Consider the following 20,729-nt stretch of genomic DNA (forward strand, 5'->3'; position numbering starts at 1 on the left):
AGCAGTGTTAGTTGAGAAAGATACTGTAGTATCTGTAAATACACATGACTGCCTCTGGCAGGGATCGAAGAAGTAAGTAATCGTTAGGTTTTGGTAGAAGAATTGAGCTTTGTGGTTCTCTGCGAACCTTCGTAGAGGTAAGACGTGTTGACGACAGAGTGTCAGCGAGTGAATTCAAAAGTAGTATTACCGAAGAAAAAGTCTATAATCGGGAGTGACAACGGAGCAGTGATAGTACACCACCTCTTTAATCTCCCTTAGATTAAATAAGGGAAAAAAGGGGAGAAGAGAACTGCATTCGCCTCTGACTATGGAGGCACTTGCAACACCTTCTCTTAAAACATGGTATTTACAACAACTACAGTCAATCCTTCAATGTCGTACGCAAAAATGGCGTAACAAGTTCAGTATCCGACAAAAGATCAAGCAATAATTTTAGACTCGTTAGAAGGCCTTACAGTACAAGACTATACAGGGGCAGTTGGAAATATAGTACAACCAAGTAACGTTCGCTACGTATCGCGTGTATATCCCATGGAAGAGTCTGTATATACCTAAGCACGAAAGAGACAGCAGATAAACTTACGGATAATCACACGAAGGTAAACATCGGTCAGCATACCTTGGAAGTTCGTCCGTTAATCTCCAAATCGAAACGAATCATAATATCCAATGTTTGCCTAATCATTCCTTCTTCCATTATAGAAGAAGAATGACTAAAACGAAATATTAAGCCTACCTCACAAATCACAAACATTAGAGCAACTATAAACACCCCTAGATATGCCCATGTACTTAGCTTTCACAGGCAAATGTACATACAACCCGAAGATACTGAAAAACTACCAGATATGCTGCAAATAAACTTTGACAATACAGTATATTGGATTTACTTTTCAACGGAAAAAAGTATCTTGCTTTCTATGTAAAGAGGAGGGTCATCTGGCAAAATACTGCAAAAATACCGAATTCAACAATCAAGACTCACAAGACAGGAATGCACCAATACCCCAAAATAAACAGCTTTTACAGAGGAATACGTCCAGTATTCGCGTGTCCAACGCGAACGATTTAGAAAAACATACGAGTCAAACTATGCTCCCTCCAACCACCAATAAAAACAAAAGATCATTGTCCATGGGATCATCAACCACCAGCTTTCTAATTTAATAGATACAAACGATACAGGCAAAGAAGAGAGAATCAAAAAAGTGATTCAAAAACCAAAAAAAAGTTTTAAAAATTCAAACGTTAAAACATATACCATTAGCGATATCGAGAAAAAACTCAGACCAGCAAAATACTATATTACATCAAATGCTCAAAAACATCCGCTAACGTATGACAACTTCGTAAACTTTATATTTGAAACGCAAGGCGAACCAGATATATTAAACATCGCAAAAAGATACACAATGGACACCGAAGCTCTAATCAACCAACTCACAGAGTCATACAACTTCCTTGAAGAACGATATATAAAAAATTGCATCACTCAAATTAAAAAAAGAATTCAATCAGGAGATCCAGACAACTCTTGCAGCGACGACATAAACTCCAGCGACGACTACACCACATAATACTCCAAATCAAAATATCGAACATGGAGAAAGACCTTGCAACATTAAAAATTCTATTTTGGAACACGCGAAGCGCTTCGAAACGTAAAAAAGAAATACAATTTATCCTTCAAGAAATCGACATCCTTGTATGTGTTGAAACACATACATCCTGGCTCAAACCAGATGAAGACTTCCAAGTTACAGGCTTTGTATCTTTCAGAAAAGACAGGACTCATTTTCGAGGGGGAGGCATCCTCATCTTAATCCGTAAGAAATACGCATTTGTAGAAATAGCTAGAATAAAATCCCCTGATAAATCTGTAGCAATAAGTGGAATTCAAATCACAAACACAATTCCATCCTTTGATCTGATTGTTTGCTATAGAGCCCCAGGTCTCACTTTAACGCAAGAGCAACGGAACCAAATAGTAGAAAATATTAACCCAAATCACCACAGCATTTAGTAGGAGATTTTAATTCTCATAACAAAATATGGAATTGGAGAAAAACCGACAAAAATGGTGAAAGATTCTGGACTAGTATCGATAACTATCTCTTTTTACATAACGCAAATTCTTCTATCCACATAGACACTCAAAGAAATCTAAATTCAAACATTGATCTTGTCTCATCTAGCATGAACATAGTAGACAAAATTATCACAAAAGTAAATGAAGAAACCTGTGGCTCGGACCACATGAATATGAATCATTTGTTAAAATAATTATCGAAGCAGTAAAAGCCAATACCCCAGCTAAAAATAAACCAAATCAGTTCAAAGCAAAGAACCTAGTACCCTGGTGGGACAACCAATGTGATCGAATCAAAAAACTCAGACGTGCCTCACTCAAAAAGTGGGAACACACCAAAAATCTAAAGGAATTAATAACATATAAAAAAACATGCGCCCTAGCGACTAAAACGTTTAAAAGTAAAAAACGGGAGAGCTTCAAAAAGTTTGCAGAAAGTATTAACTTTCAATCTGACCCGAAATACGTCTGGAATAAATGCAAGATATTTAAAAACAAATGGATCAAAATTAATCCCGCGCATGTTACAGAAAACCTCCAAACAAAATTGAAAATAGAAACTTCCTTAAATAAGATAAGTCCTCCGTGGGTTGGAACGGATTCATACTGCCATATTTACTGCAACATAAACGAATTTTTTGACGCAAACTTCGACTTTACCGAATTTAACATAGCCTTAGAGTCTAAAAATTTAAAATCAGCGTCTGGAATGGACGGAATCAACTACGAGATCTTACAAAATATGCCGATAAAATATAAATTAATACTCGTGGACATATACAATGAAATGTTCAAACATAAAGATTACCCACAGAACTGGAAAAACTCTTTCATTCATTTTATTGACAAACCAGATGGCAAAACCGTCAGACCAATAACCCTTTCCTCCTGCCTATGCAAACTTTTTGAAACTCTTATAAAAAATAGGCTACAATGGTGGGTGGAATTCAATAACCTTTTACCTAATTATCAATTCGGCTTTAGAAAAGGCAGATCGTGCGTTGATAATCTGCTCAATCTCACCCTGCAAGTGGATGAAGCCATGTTATTCAGGAGATATGTCATTGTCTCCTTCTTGGACGTTAGAGGTGCGTTCGATAATGTAAACAGTGACATACTAATAACAAAACTTGCAGAAGTGGGATGTTCAGAAAACTTAATTAGATTCATCAGATTCCTAACATATGAAAGACTAGTTTATACCGACTACACCAGTGATGAATACAGATCAGTATACAGGCACTCCACAAGGAGGCGTTCTCAGTCCGCTGCTATACATGATATACGTTCGAGACATTTCCGACAACTTACCGAAAAGTATTAACGTCTCCAAATTCGCAGACGACATTGCAGTTTATTCAAAAATTTCACCGATAAATAAATGCAGAAACTTAGTTGAAAGATCAGTAAACATGATTATGAGAAACCTTGCAGATTTAGGATTATAACTGTCACCAGAAAAAACTACCCTGATCCATTTTAACAACAAAAACATATCACCGAGACAAACGGAAATCAAAATCGACGGGAATACGATAAAATTCAGTTATACAGCTCGCTTTCTGGGGGTTATTTTTAATATTTTAGTATGAAATCTTTTCCACGTTATTTAAACAGGTTCAAGATATCCCTTTATGAAAAAGCAAAATTTTCGACTTTCTAAAAATGCCAAAGCAACCCCTTAATCGTAGATAAATATCAATAGTATTTTCAATTAGAAAGTACGCTTTTCCATTTGATGAAGTATCTCTCGACATGCGTTGCGAGTCGTCAGAGGCTCACTTAGGCCCAGAGATGCCTAGTCCTTTAAAGGGGATGGGCCACTGTCATATCGGTATTTTACGAAATATAAACCCGCTTATAACTAACAAACTAAGCGTTTCCGAGAATATTGTATAGGAAGTTTTCGGTTTATTTTCTTGTCTACTACCTACATCTCCGAGTTTTCCCACGAATTTAGAAACACCCTATATGTATGTGTTAAATATGTATTTATGAATGAAAATTTGCATAACAAAATTTCAACGTTCATAAAATAGCGTTATATGGAATTTAAATGTCTAACGAAAGAAAGAAAAAATTCTTTCGAGACCAGGTATCGAACCTGGGACATGTTATTTACAATGAAACTATCATGTGCAATTATCTAAACGCTTATTTTGAAGATACCCACGATGAAGATACGCCAATTTAGTTATCACAGATTCCGACTCCACATCGGCAGTCTTTTTAATTAGGCGTTGTCTGATTCGCATAAGCCCAACTAATTTTGTCATATATTTTACTCTATTTTATCGATAACTCAGCAAGAAGCGATACTGAGGGGCATGGGTTTATGCCCTGATACTTTCGTCGTTATATGAGAAGATTTTGAGCTAGAAAAGGGCTCATTCGAAAGAAAAAAGTTCAATGCAGCACGGTCTGGTCATGATTTCGTTCAAAACGCTCTTTAAATTACATAAAAGTGTTTAAATTCCGCGACTGTAAATGGTCGATTTTTTCTCTACTTTGTAAGGTTCATATATTAGTAAATATCAGCAGAACCTTGTTAAATCATGATCAGACCGCGCTGCCTTGAACTTTTTTTTTTTTACTGAACCCTTTTCCAGCTCAAAATCTTCTCGTATAATGGCCAAAAGTGTCAGGTCGTAAACCACTGTTTTTGCCTAATTTTGTCGGTAATGTCCCTGCTGTGACATATCCGGATCTACCCCCTTAAGGCCCAATCTTAGACCATATAGACACGGCATGTATACATATACAGTATGATTTTCCAAAGTTAAGCCCTGGGCGTGCCAAGTGACCGACACAAGGCCCAGCAGGGACCCAACGCTAGATGCGCATTTCAAGCAATGTTGCCAGATTGTGTTGCTAATCAGATCTCTCTTTCTATCCTTAGGAGCAAGTGCGTCTTTCTCAGTGACTCGATAAAGCAGATTTCTTCATTTGTAAGACACTCCATGCTAAATTGTTTACTTTTTGCGTATTTTTTCATCAAGAAAGGTTCATACGAACCTGCAAGATGTTACGAGGTAACCTAAGACACTGTTTAATCTGTTTTGAGTTTGAATTAAATTAAACCGAGTTCCGCCATTTTTCCTATACGACGCGAGCTTCCCTAAATTGCTAATAGGATTCGACACATTTGTCAACCATCATTAAAATAGTGCTAGATGGTCTCGCTGAGAAGGAGATGACAGACGCCAGACAAAGATAGGGAATAAGCAAGGACTTGTGAGGACCTAACTAAGTATTCGTAGATAATTGGTTAAGGCTCAATGAGTAGGGCGCGGGTCGCACGACAGAAGCATCATTCACGAGCTAGAGAAGCGACATCATTGCAAGTTAGAGGACCCGGCCACCAGGGCTGAACTCTAGAAAATCGGACTGTAGTGCGTGTACAGAAAATCCACGAGCTTAGCTAAGCAAGGATAACTGCCCAAGAATAAATAATAAATTGTTTGTCACTGTACTAATGTAATTAATATTAAGCTAAAATGAAGTAATACATAAAAGAAAAGTTGAAAGACGTATAAACCATAAGATAAAATACCATAATTTTATAAAAAAAGCTATGAAATATTTAGCAGATATTCAAGAAAATTCTGTCACTTTTGAATTTAAGATGAGATTGTTTGTATCGTAATAACAAGTATGAATTTTACAAAAATTAAATTTAAAACATTTTTTTTATTGGGAAAATGTAGTTCATTATGAATATGGACAAAATTAACGTAATTAAAATGTAGAAGCGATTTTATTTCAACTTCAAAAGTGACCGTTATTTTTTAGTTATATGTTATATTCTACAAAATTATTTAAAAAAACAGTATATATGGATTTGATCATTATAAGATCAAATTTATACTACAGAAGTTTACTAATGAATAAGATTATTGACGTACACAAATGGCAATTAAAATTTTTTTGTATTCACTATTGTACATAAAATATTTTGCATAAAAGCATAACTTCTTTTTTTACTACAGCAGAAGTAAAATATTGTTCTCAATTAGTCAATAGTATAATTAAAATATTGTACATATAAAAAGGAGTTTATTATATTAAAAAGTCATTGCTCTTTAAAATTCGTCTCCGTATTATATTTATCCGTATCTTGATACGTAATTACCTGATAATCTTGGTTGATAATTTTCTAATTCTAATTACGAATTGAATTGCACAACAATACGACACATACGTCTTATTCGCTGTACGTATTCTATTCTTCTAATTAGTCTTTCTCTAATTAAGGTTCATTACACAAGACTTTATACGTTTCTATAAACATTCGGCGTAAAAGATTTACTCTCTATTATTCTGTAATTTTTGTTGACTTTAATCTTGAATGCTAGACGACACAGAATCGACAAATTTGTTGAAAGACGTATTTACGAATATTTTTTGTCATTTTTGAATATTAACAAAGAAAATAAAGATGTAGAGAGGAATAGGACTTTTAATTGGAATAATTATGTATATAATGTATATGTATTATTAAGTAACTACTTAAAAAATGTTAGGTTAATTAGGTAAACTACTTGAAAAATGCTACTTTTTCTCATTTTTATAAAAAGTTTGTAACTAAAATTTATCATTTTTGGTTCAAACAATGTAAGCTATTAAAAAATCATCATAGATGATTAGTGAATAGAACCAGAACATGTATGTATACAGTTGATTAAATGAAATCGTCTCCAAAAATGTTTAGGTACATAATAAATATAAACTAATGGGAAACAATAACTTGTTTTCTCAATAATATCAAGTTAAGTCAAGTTATAAGTTTCTAGATAAATGTAACATTATTTACATCGATTATTTACGAATCGATTTCAGTGAGATTAGGTGTTTTAAATCTCTGTTTTAAAAACCAGAGTAATTGATTTTCTGTCATTACAAAAAAGTTAGTATTCTTAATTTGTCTACTCATGTAGATTACTTAAATTGGACACTGTGCGACAGTATTACACGCAAATTAAAAAAAAAACGATGGTCACAATAAAGGTTACCGAGAAAAGAGAGCAAAGGAGTTGGAGAAAGTACGCGCGAAGTTGTAACGAGCACGATAATTTCCTCCACGTTACAAATCATTTACTGTGCACGCGTCTCGACACATATAAATATATATCGTAGATTTACCGACACTAAGTCAGCATGTATGGTCTTTCAGAAAATAAACTTATCTAATAAATTAAATTATAAATTGTGCAAAAATTCCTTATTTTCTATATCATCACTTGATGTCTCCTATTTTGTCAGCACGTAAATTAAAAAGTTGTATCAGAATACTTACTATAGGTACTTATGTATGATAATATTAAATGAAAAAAGTGATGTTTTTAAACGAAATAAGTTTCTCAATAATTTCATATTATCGTTACGTGTTTGCTGTAATTATCACATTCTTATATTTGGTAATTAGGTATAATGTGCGTTAAGGTAGTAGTACCATAAAATATTATTAGCAATTCTCTTCAAAGACATTTTTGTCGTGTTTTCAGGTTCAACGTACGATTTAAACACTTTCTACAAGAACAAAATATTCGTATTCTATAATAGGAAGACGATTCGTTTAAAACCCTGTTTCACTACTTAGCAGTTTCCTTTTCATTTTCATGAGTTTGTGTACAATTCATTTCATATATGTATAAAGTTATAACTATTCTGTATTATTATACTATTTAATATATTTACTTGAGTAATGAATTGTTATGACATTTAGTTAAGTACAACTGTTCTTGTTCTAGAACTAGAAACGTGATACTAATGTCCCATCGAAGTGAGTTGAACGATAAATCTTTCTGCTGAATTGAATAAAAGCAAAGCTGTCCTTATGCATAAATTCCACACGCTCTGCTGATGCTTTATATATAAGGTGACACTGAAATAGGTACCTCTTTGGTTCCATTTTGATAGCATATTCTACACTTCCTAAGAATGAAAAAAGATCACAGATATACAGGTCTAGTAGTTCTTTTTCGAGATCTACATATTTTTTGTTTAGGGCAGTATATTTTAATAATTTTAAATTGTTTTAAAGAAATTGTTGAAAATGATTTTATTCTGCAACAGTACACGCTTTACACTGACATTTCATCGACCGTCAAAAATTCCTTGTATATTATTAAAATCTTTAGATATGCATGTAAATAAAAATCCAAAGAAGTTATATCAGGGAGGTCTTGGAATTGGTTCTTCTTGATCAATTCACCAATTAGTATAATTGTTGCAATGCGATTTTCTAAAGTTGAGTCTTGCGCGTGCCAAGCGGACGATACATAGCTCGGCATCTAAAGCTAGATGCGTATTTCAAGGAACGTTGTTAGATTGTGTAGGCGATTGGATCTCTCTTTCTATCCTTAGGAGCAAGTGCGTTTTTCTCAGTGACTCGATAAAGCAGATTCATTCACCTGCAAGACACCCCATGCTAAATTGATTACTTTCTTCGTATTCGTTTATCAATCTAAGGGATTCTGAAACCGATTTAATATTATACGGGCCTGCAAGAAGTTACGAGGTAGTTTAAGACACTGTTTAACTTGTTTTGAGTTTGAGTTAAATGAAACCGAATTGTTCATAATTTTTTTTGCGCGACATGAGCCTCCTTAAATTGCTAATAGGATTAGACACTCTTGTCAACCACTATTGAAATAGCGCTAGATAGCCCCGCTGAGAAGGAAAGACGACAGCAGCAAGCAAGGATCTATGAGGACACACAACTAATTGTAAGTATCCGTAGATAATTGGTTAAGGCATAATGAGTAGGGCGCGCGTCACGTGGGAGAAGCACCATTCACGAGTTAGAGAAGTGACAACATCGCAAGTTAGAGGACCCAACCACCAGAGCTCAAATCTAGAAAATCAAACGGCAGTAAAATCGACGAAAGCGGGCCAGCGTTCTTTCATGTTTAAATCAAATTCGAGTACATTTACGTTGTATTGCTAATGGTATGATCCCTTATAGCAAGTTTAGAATGTTCATTTTCTAAAAACTGTGTTAATATCTCGGAAAAAAAGGTTTTTGAACGTATGTTTATACGATTCTTTTTTTCCTTAGATAGAATAGAATCAGTTAGCAAAGTATTTCTATGTCATCCTGTAGGTATGTATTGCAGCGGAATACAATCGGGATTATAGCTAGCTATTGCCCCTAGGTGAATAGGTACTTTAGATTTTTTTTTTTTACATTTACTGTCTTTATGAAACGTATACATGGTTTTAATTAACTAACATGCTTTTAACACGGTAATTTTCTTTAACATTCAATTTAACATTAAAAATAACTCTAATTAAAAATTTTAAATAAATTAGCAGTTCACTTTTAGTATAACGAACTAAATAATGTATAATCAATAGCGTGTGAACATTTATGAAAATTCATATCTTCAACATATATAATGAAATAGAATTTAATTGTAAGTAAAGATTTGTTTCATTATTCAAATATTATAAGATAAGCTGCATTTTCAATACTTTGTACATTTTTGCATACTATGTGCATTCTGTCCTTTTTTACACATTTAAATTTTTCGTAAATGCGTAAACATTCACAGTCTAACGATCAATATTTTACGAAATATTATTCTATTGCATAAAGAAAACTTTGTAGTAGTTTTTATCGAAGTAAAAAGCAATAGTCTGGCTTTCGATATTGTAGAAATGACGAAACAATAAGTTTCTCTGTGACTGTATCGAACCAGAATGATCAAGATTTCAGCGCGGTATGCTCCGTTCTCATGGTTAACCAGGCATGTTATTTTTTTCATACCAGAGACAAGAACCTGGACTCGCGACATTTCTCTGCTTTCTGGGTCTGATTCGGATATAATAGCTATCTCCATGCAGCGTAAACGTATGCTAATGGTCAGGAAACAAAAGCATGAAAACTCGGGGCTAAGCGTACAACGTCTGCGTTCCTGTAACTCACTTGTGAAATCGCTCGGACGTCATCCTGTTCCGGAATCCTCTTGAAAGTTTCGTTACTGATGGCAAAACATCCCTGCCGTAGAGTAGGGGCAGGGTCCCGGGTACTTCTTATATAAGGGTTGCTTTGTGTAATGACACGAACACGAGGATCAGAGATCATGCATGTCTCCAGCGGAGCGGAGGAACCACGCGTGCCGAGTATGGCGTCCACCGATATACTGTTCAAACGAAGGTACGACGGTGTATGGTGCCCCTCACCATTTCTGTCTTGCTTTCTCCGTCAATTTGATAAGCCTTCTCTCGCTCGTTTACCAGTTCCCGCCGTCTCTCACCTGCGCCGTGTCTCAGTTTGAATATCACCCGCCACCTGGCGTTGGCTGCTCCGTTGCGCTACCGTGCGACTTGTTTCTACTCTATCGACATTGCTTTTTGATACGTGTGCGGTAGAACCTCAATTAATCGAAGTACCACAAAATTCAAACTTGAAACAGCAAACTTGATAGCTAGTTTTATTTCCTTTAGCAAGATACTATTATCTCACTTTTCGAGTCTTAATCGATATTCTATTGTGCTTTTGTTCTTATTACATCCAAGATGTGCAATCTTAAATAACAGAAATTTTGAATATCCAATGTTCGGTTAATCGAGGTTCTACTGTATTAGACTTGGGATTTATCGAAATAAACTATAGTGGAACCTCGAAGTTCGGGCAATTTGAAACTCAAAGAGTCACATGTCTCTTTAGGTCGTGGAGATATTAATATTAATTTTCCACTAATGGATACCAGACTAAAACTATTAATTGCTTAATTATTATCCAGTATTTTTCGTACATGTAATATTATAAACAAATACTTCATTATTGAACTTATTTCATCAATAGATATTTATTAATATGATCTTTTGAAATAGGCATTTAAAATGTTTCGTACTGTGTCAAATTTGGGCATCTGGAAAAGATTCATTCATATTATATTATTTCAAATAGGAAAATTTCACTTGAAAATCATACAACTTGAAAGGTGAATCGTTTATCTTAAACAAACTAAAGTCAAACTTCGAGGTTACACTGTATTTGAAATTGATCATTAAAATAATATATTACCTTATTTGGAAACCCATTATTTGATATAATCACATGTTAGTTTGTTTAAACAGACAAATAATTTTTCTTTAGATTATTTCGTTATTTGATTCTCAAATAAAATAATTTCTATTTTATCTCTTATTTGATCAAATATTTATTCAAATAATTTTTAAAGCGCTCAATATGAATATCTTTCCGAGGAACTTTTTTTTGTAAATTTATTTATTGTAAAAATATCCGGATTCTAAGTTTAATAATTACTTTAGTTTAACAATCCCCTATTGTCACATTACTTGTTATTTTATTTAAACGAATTGACTCAAATAATAAAAAAGTATTTGAAAATATGTAATATGTTTGAACTGGTCACAAAATAAAATTACTCTTCTTATGTTATTTGTAAATATAAATAATAAGTACTTGAAATAATTCATTGTTTTAAATGATTTCCTCTTTGTTATTTTATTTTAAATAAAATGTACCCAAGCCTGGTATGTATGTATATGTACATTTACAGCAGGGATCGAGTGAAGCTGTAAATTTTTATAAATAAAGGTTATATATTGAACTTTTAACTTTTAAATTATTTTTCTTCTGGTTAGCTTTGTACTTTAATATTTTAACTCTTTTATAAAAGTTCAGTTTTAACAACTATTTTATATTCAATTAGTACAAATTTGGAAAGGTGATATGTCCTTATATTATTTAACAGATATTTTGAGGTAATTTATTTTTGTTAAGTAATGTTATTTAATTAGCATTATTTAAAGAATTGAAACTAGGGTTTATTTTGTTATATATTTAAATATCAGGACATTTTTTCTCAATTTTATATTGTAATAGAATAATAGAGTGTGTGCATGAGTATATTTATTACGTACAAATTATTTTGGTTATGTAACCTGAGGATCACATAAAGATAACATATGGGTAAAAATGTTTGCCTTATTAACCTAATATTGTGACTTACACCAGGTACCTCAGGCTACATAAATGTGAATTATTGTACATTTGCTATGTAAATTTGATGTAACCCCAGAGTAATAGCACTAACCATATTGTTACATAATGAATAATTATTTATAATTAATATTTATAGGCTATTAGTTAAACAAATAAAATATATTTGAATTCTTTTCACTAAACTATTATTTTTTATTTTGTACAGAGTTCTTTTTTATATGTTGTCAGGTATCATACATAACTTAACCTCTTTTTGTTTCGTTTCAAATCTTGTTTTCCGCTACCATCCTAAGTGAAACCACTCCTAGCCTTGTCTATCAAAATCCACTTCTCTGAAGTTTTCAAATGTGTCTAGGACTTTATCTAAAAAAAAAATGTTTTATATATTAATATATATTAGTACAAGATATTACTATGAAAACCCGATAAATTCAATATGTAAATACTTTTCTTTATTTTTACCAATCATAAATTTGATGTTCATTTTATTTTTACAAAAGTTTTATTTTGGCTGTTACGCTGTTGCAGTTCAAATTGCACGTTACTGCATCTTATACGACAAAATGGACATTTAGAGTTCCATTTTTCACTACTATCCAGTCATATGCTATATATACAGAAAGATTCGAGCTTTAGAGTAATTAATGTTGAGGAATTTTATCTGAGAAAGTAGGAAAAATTTATTTAGATGTTTGTATTGTATATATTGTTACGAACGTTTCGGATTTCACGCGCGTCGCAAGCTCGCGTTTGTTGCGGGGATATTATTACGGTTACACTAATTACTGAACTATTTTATTTACAATAATAAGGGAATTTACAACGCTTTTATGTTACAATTCTCGTTTTGGCTTGACGTGCTCTCTCTGACAGCTGTCAGGCAACTCTGTTTAATCGATCATCGAAGACGTCTTCTTCGACCGTCTTCTTGTTCTTTGGTGCGAGCACAGCAGGCAATGTCTATGTACCCGGTGCTCGCATCAATAGGTATGTGTGTATGATTTTTCGAAAATGCTTTTAATAAATATGATAAATGTAATAAATTTAATAAATTATATATCTGATTTCTGTGACATCTACGTTCCGCAATATTTATAGAAAATTTTACGTAAAATTATATGTTTTATGTGACTTTGAGATGAGTATTTCAAATCTGTTCATGAGTTATGTCATGTTCTATTTAGATAACAAAAGTTACAGAACATTGTGACTTTTATCTTACGTAGCATTTGCATATTGTGTTGTGAGAAAATGGTTCATTTTAAAGAAAGGGTTATTTCAAGATTTCAACATCAAACGCATGTATCCTGTCACGAAAAATTTACTTGCCAGAACTTTATCTTTTTGAAAGCAGAATAAATGTTCTTATCTAACTGGAACCTTTTTCTACTTCCAAGAAAAGGTAAGTTTCTCGTACAAAAATTTGTGAAATACGCTTTACTTTATAACTTTTCTTGGGACAAAGAGTTCCTAGTAAACACATTTATGTTCATGCTATATAGATGTTACAAATTTGAAAATCACATGTTTTGCAACATGAATGTAAAGTATGCGTTACATATGACTCACAATTTCCCGCTCATTCAAGGAACATTGTTACGTAGCGTCATTATATCACACTTACGTAACGTAGAAACATTGTTACTTTGTCTTTTATTTATTTAGATTTGAATTATTAATAAAAAAACAGTCAAATTCATTAAACATAGATAATTTTGTTTATTACATACACATATATTACATATGAAACATCTAAAATCAAAACAGTACCTAAAAATACATACTATACGTATTGCCACCAATTTTGTTTATGAGAAGTGAGTATTTTCAAAGAGACTCTTGCACAATAAAATATAATAAAATTAATTAATCGATTATTAGTATATTGCTCAATTTGCTAATATTTTATTATTGTTGAAGAAATCTTTGATAATACCACTTTTTAAAGAAAAGATATGTAATTCATGTTAAGAATTATACATTTTTTTTGCTTACAAATTCATTATTTACTATTTTGTTTTCAATTGCTCCTTAAATAGTGCAAGATTTTCCACGTTTAATAATGGAAACACTTTTTTTGTTTAATAGCATTAATCGACTCTGTTGGCAGTTGTTTCTCATGAATTAGATTTAATAATTTAGTCAGATTACCAATTTCTAGTTCCAATTTTCTAAAAAAATATTCCTTTTCTTAGCAATCGACCTTACAACGAACGGGTTATAAACTAAATATATCAGTTGTTACGTACGGAGAATATTTTCCGTTACTTTCCCAAATATTCGAGTCTCTGCTTGTTAAAAGAAAACGCCCTAGCGTTTTTCGTTATTTTAATAGAAGCGCGACTTCAAGCAGTTGGGTAGCAACCATGACGCTGTACCAACCACGAAGACTTTCCTTATTTGGAAATTTCCACTGAGTCCCTACTCATTTTTCGGCCTATATAAACCCCAAGAGTTTAGCTCTAACGAGTACAGAACAGTACCGTCACGTTGACAGTCAAGTTCGTCAGACTTGGTTGCTATTCAGTTAGATCTGGCTAAGGTTCCATTTCGAGTCTAAAGTTTAAGCTCACAGAATCCGTGGGTCGGCATAAATTCTATTTGGCAATTTCTATGACTTCTCTGTAAGTCCCCCCATCGGTGCGTTAACACCGAGCATTAGAATTATACACTCTAGGCGACAACACTACACTATACATCTGTACGGAAAGACTGATTTTAGAATATACTAAAGTATTCATTGTAATTTGACTAGATTGCTTTGAAACTTATAATTACCATAAGCGATCCTATTCGAAGTTGACAGGTCCTCCACGATACAACTTAATCATTCAAGTTGTATCAATTAATAATTAACAAGTTACGAGGCTTACTAACATTTCCTGTGGCTCTCTCATCCACATTAGATTCGTCCGCATGCCCTTACTTCCGAAGAAAACTATATTCAACCTAGTAGCTCCTCGATTTATTCGAGTTCGTTCACGAAAGTTAACCGATCCAGCAGCTATCTGATTTTATATCAGATTCGTCTGTATTCTACAGCTACCTGTAACACTATGGTAGAATTAATTTCAACAGGCGGCTCAGGGTCACTCAGCCCCTCACGCGCCTTTCTGGTGAAACAGAGAAGTGAGCTTACGGATATTTCACACGCGCGGCAAGTGCGCCCGCGCGCACGGGGAACTGCCGCGGTGGGGGAACCCACCAGAAAGGCGCGTGAGGAGCTGAATGACCCTGAGCCGCCTATTGAAATTAATTCTACCATAGGTTACCTTGTACGTTATTCAACCTCTTTACAGCATCCTGATTTTGCATCAGATTCGTCTTTTTAGACTCGCCAACCTCCTTAACAGCACCTCAATTTAGTTTGAGTTCATCTGTAAAATTGATCCTGATGACTCCCTGATTTCGCATCAGGTGCGTGTACGAAACTCACACTCCTGCAGCTCACTGATCGCAGATTAGTTTCGTCCGCAAGCACATCTACCCTCAGAGGGTCCTTGATTCTATATCAGGTTCGTCCTCATCTACAGTAATCCCAACAGCTCACTGACCTCGCATCAGTTTTGTCCGTTGTACCAACTAACATTTCAACCACTATATTATTCTTTGGAAATATATTTATCCTCATCGACCTCTCGCACTCCTCGCGTCCCGTCTCGTAACACAGTACATTTAGCTCATGTTAGACGAATGTGGCCACATCGATACAGTAGTTATCGATCGAGAGCTGCAGTTTGGGTCTGTGCGCGAGCCTTTATCGTGACTGGTAGAGTAGTTGCTCGATTGAGAGCCGTGCTCGGGTTTGGGCGCAAGCCTCTATCGTAACTGGTAATCGATTGGGCTGCCTTTGCTCTCGGCCGCGGAGATTATTGGTCACGACAGTAGAAGTCACAAAAAAGGGTTTCACTCTAGTGTCAATGCTCGAGCTACCCTAAATCAATGAAGTCATAAAAGACAAGGATAGCATTAGGGATTAAGAATAGGAAAAATTGAAGTTCCTTATTTGCAAACGGATTTTCATACAAGTAACACCAATCAATTCCTTGTGCTTTCCTGATGAAAATGATACCAAACATAACGTTATTCTGATTATTTATAACAAAGATACATACTTAGTAACTTATTTGTGGAAAGAAATAGCTTACTCGTTCATGCTTCGATTTACTAATTCGCTACATATCATTTATCCTTTTTATGTATATAATACTGAATTATATATTATTTTACATATATAAGTAATATCTAATGCCTGTCGCATTTTTATTAAACGGTGGAACATATCATACTGAGAATTTCACCTTGTCTCAATGTTTATCTTTCAAATGTCTGTTTAATGAACTTGTACTTCCACTTTTTGATTTTAATGTTTCGTGATATACGTTAAACGCGTGATCCTGATCTCTGCTAAGGTGGTTAGACTGGTCCTAGCCGCGACAACTCGACACGTGTTGCTAAAAATTTTACTCTTATTCTTCGGGGACGGAAAAGACTTTCTCTTCTTCGCGGACCCTTTTGGACCGATGCACGATGTGTCTGTTTTCTGTCTGGAAGCATTGTATACGTAGGCAGTAAAAGAGTGGAGTGACCGCTTTTGCAAAACTGCTTGATGGTCCGTTCGTTGTGCACTTCTGCAAAGTATGTGTTTTCTTGGCGGATACTGATTTTTTTCTCTCTCAATCTTGTTGTCGTAGTGTAAGTTAATTCATAATAGAACGATGGGAAACTATGTGAGCGTAGAAGGAGTTTCTTCGGAAAAATTCTACTCTATCATAAACCATTTCGATGGTTGATGACCAGGATCGGTACAGTGGCCCAGTGACACAGGTTTACAAACTACAGGTGAAGTTTGTTCTCTTTTCCCGTTATTTTTTGTTGCATTGTTTTTCGTTTATATGTTATGCGAATAAGAAATTTACGTATTCCTTGTCCTTTCACATTAAGTAATTATTATTCTTGATTCTGCTTAAACGATAAAACTGTATTCGTGTTTTTATGTTGCACGTAGTTTTCCTCGATTTTAATTAATTATTCACTTCAAGTGATAAAGAAAAAAGGACTCGGTATTATTTGTTATGTCGCTTTCAGTTTTCATACTAATGCTATTTACTTCGATGTATGACGACTTTCTTGGTCGGAGTACAATCGTAGCATCTAGCGCGCGTACCCAACGCTACCGCGGTCGTTCGGGCGGAAAATTTGCGCTCTCATTGGCCGACGTTTTTCGTTAATAACTGGTTAACGAAGCCTCATCTAACAGTTTCGCTAAGGAGAAAGTTGTTTCAAATTACCCCCTGAATCACCCCTTTCAAGGAATTACAACATTTTTGTTACACATGGTATATATTAAGAAAACTTACGCAGTAATAAATTGTTACTAAAGTAACAGTTATTTTTTACATTTGATTTGTTTTTGATTATGAATTACGATATAATGAATGAATTACCTATGTATTATTTTTTATCATTCGTTATCAACATTTTTTTTTCAATTTCACTTTTCTACCTCTTTTGTAGCAATATTTTCGAGTTCTGTGATTATTAACAAAAATTATGAAATTGCAATTATGAAATATTTGCAAATGTTTGAATAGCTATCTAAATAGTTATTTTAATTCTTTTTATTTATATTGATATTTTTATCAACCTTTGTTACAAATATATAAAATAAAAAATAGAACGAAAAGTAAAAATAAAAAAATAACAAATTACTTATTTATTTATTTATTAATGGGTAAAAAACCCAATTTGTAAAAGACAAAACTACAATAAAGGTGAGCGGCAGAAACACATACAAAGAAAATCGAAATAAATATAAGACTATTATGAGACTAATCAGGTAGGTACTTATGTAGTTGAGATTTAAAAATATTGATGCTATTAGTAAAAAAGTCAACTTGGTTACTATAATTATTGGCCGTTAGGCAGATTCAGGTAAATGTGTCTAGAAAGTTTAAATTAGATGCAAGGATTGGTAGTTTAAATAAGAGAAGGTGCAAGGTAGGTCTGAAAGGAGCATTTAAGTTAATGGAAGAGGTTATAATCAGATCGCTTTGTGTCCATGAATGATGTTGTATTGAAAACAAAGATCAGCTACGGTTCTTCTAAAATCTAGAATGTGAACATTCAAAAGAGTCATTAGAGAATTAAAATTGTGCTCAAATTTGGATAATGGTTATTCCATTTTATAGGCAACATATCAAAGTATTTTGTGCTGAATAACTTCTATTAACCGTTTGCATTTGAGAGTCGAAGGTCACCATATAACCAATGTGGATTCCAATATAGGTCAGGTAAGGGCGTTGCGTTGTAGAGATAAAAGATGGTGTATGGATTTTTTTACTCTCTACAATTTCTAAGGATGAATCCTAACGATCTATAGGCTTCAGACACTATACTGTTAATATGCATATCAAATGAAAAATTTGAAATAAAAGTCACAACAAGTTCACGAATGCTGGGCTGGGTTGAGAGTGTTAGGTTACCAAGGTAGTAATTGAAGAAAAAAGGGTTATGATTTCGGAAGAACCGTAGCACTTATAACGGCTCTTATCTGCATTAAACTCCATTCCGTTAGAATCGCACCAATCAACTAGTTTCTTAAGATTCATGATTTTATAGGTCTTTAAGGCATCTGCAAACAAGAGATATCGAAAATGTTCCAAAGAATCTCCTATACTATTAATAAAAAATAAAAATAGTAAGGGTCCAAGATGGGATCCCTGCGGGACGCCAGACGGAACATGGATATCATGAGAAAGACAATCTTTACTTTTTATAAATTGAGTAGGACCGGTAAGATATGAGAAGATCCAGCAAAGAAGGTTACCACATAAACCTTGATTGCTGAATTTGTCAATCAAAGTGTAATGGTTCATACAGCCATTTTTATGTCTAAGTAAACCGAGTCAACGTAAAATTAATATGGAGAGCTGCGGCAATGTCTTTATAGTAAATCGCTAGGTTAGTCACCGTTGATCATCCAGTAAGAAAACCGTGTTGATTACCCGAAAACATATTGTGTAACAGAGCTTTTAACTTATTAGAAACTAAGCTCTCAAAAATCTTTGCCATAGTGTCAATCAGGCACATGGGTCTGTAATTAGTGATGTTGGATGCATCACCGGATTTGAAAATAAGGATGACATTGCTTTTTTTCCATTGACTGGGGAAGCGTCCAGTGGATAAAGACCGGTTGAAAATAATCCAAAGAGGTCTAGATAATATGTATTTACATTTTTTTTAAAATATTGTACGGATACCGTCTAAACCTGGTGATTTATCACTGGAAAGATTGCCAATTTCCTTTAAAACATTGTTAATATAAGTATCGAAAGTATGGAGGTCAAGAATGTTGTGAGCTGTAATCTTACAGTTATAATTGTGAGTAAAAAGAGTACAGTTTTGTGAAAACCAATCTGCAAATAATTCGGCAACATCAGTGTTCATAGATTTAGCAGATTTGTTAAAGGACATTGTATTAGGTCAGGGACCGCAAACTGGCGACCCACAGACCAAAACACTCCTAATTCTCCTATCTATATATTCGCCCATCAAATCTTACTCACACCATTAGGTAGTGGTGATGAGCGACAATTTGAATTTATAAATTTCCAGAAGGATTTTGTATTATTCTAAATCATAGATTCAGTCTTAGTTATATAACTAGTATAGTTTTTTTAGTAGCAGATTTACAAAGACTTCTCACAAGGGAAGTTCGGAGTGTTAATCGCTGATTTTAATGAAACTTTGTAGAATTATTCTATCGTTCTACCTAAGAGTTTTACAAAGTAGCTGCCCATACGCATCTTTAAGGGAGAAACTACCCCTTTAATTCAAGTTGCCCTTTTCATTTCGGTGCTTATAGCTCACAAAGTATAAGCTCTATAAAAAAATGTCGCATACAAAAGTTTTACTGGGTTTCAAGATCTATAAGATGGCTGTAAAAAAATTTTGAAAAACCGAATTGTTTATAAAAATTCAATTTTACCTCCGTTTTTTCAAGATTTTGTTACAGCCATCTTATAGATCTTGAAAATCAGTAAAACTTTTGTATGTGACATTTTTTTATAGCGCTTATACTTTGTGAGCTATAAGCACTGAAATGAAAAGGGCGACTTGAATTAAAGGGGTAGTTTCTCCCTTAAAGATGCGTATGGGCAGCTACTTTGTACGGCAAAATTCTTAGGTAGGACCATAGAATAATTGTACAAAGTTTCATTAAAATCGGCGATTAACACTCACCGAACTTTCCTTGTCAGACGACTAAAAGCACCGACTAGATAATAATAGACCTAACACCCTCTGTATTTTTTTGTTCCCGATTTTTGGTGTGCTACCACTCCATTATCATTTTAGTGTCACCGCCAATATTACCGGCGAAGTCTCAAAGCAGATTGCAACGCTACGAGTTTTTGGAATTACAATTAAAATGGAGTAGGCAGGTTATATTAAGCCCGCAATTTTTGAATGGTTATCTAAGAGTAATAATTAATAATTACATTGCGAATTTCATTCATTTATGTTAAAATATACAAAATATGAAGAATATAAATCAAGTTGCAATATTTAGAAAATAAGACATACGATTATTTAAGTTTTATTCCTTTATTAAGTTTCCTGAAAATTTTAATTCAAATAAAAGTTCACAGTATGATA

The sequence above is a fragment of the Calliopsis andreniformis genome, chromosome 5, assembly GCF_051401765.1.
Source record: "Calliopsis andreniformis isolate RMS-2024a chromosome 5, iyCalAndr_principal, whole genome shotgun sequence".
Classification (NCBI taxonomy): Eukaryota; Metazoa; Arthropoda; class Insecta; order Hymenoptera; family Andrenidae; genus Calliopsis; species Calliopsis andreniformis.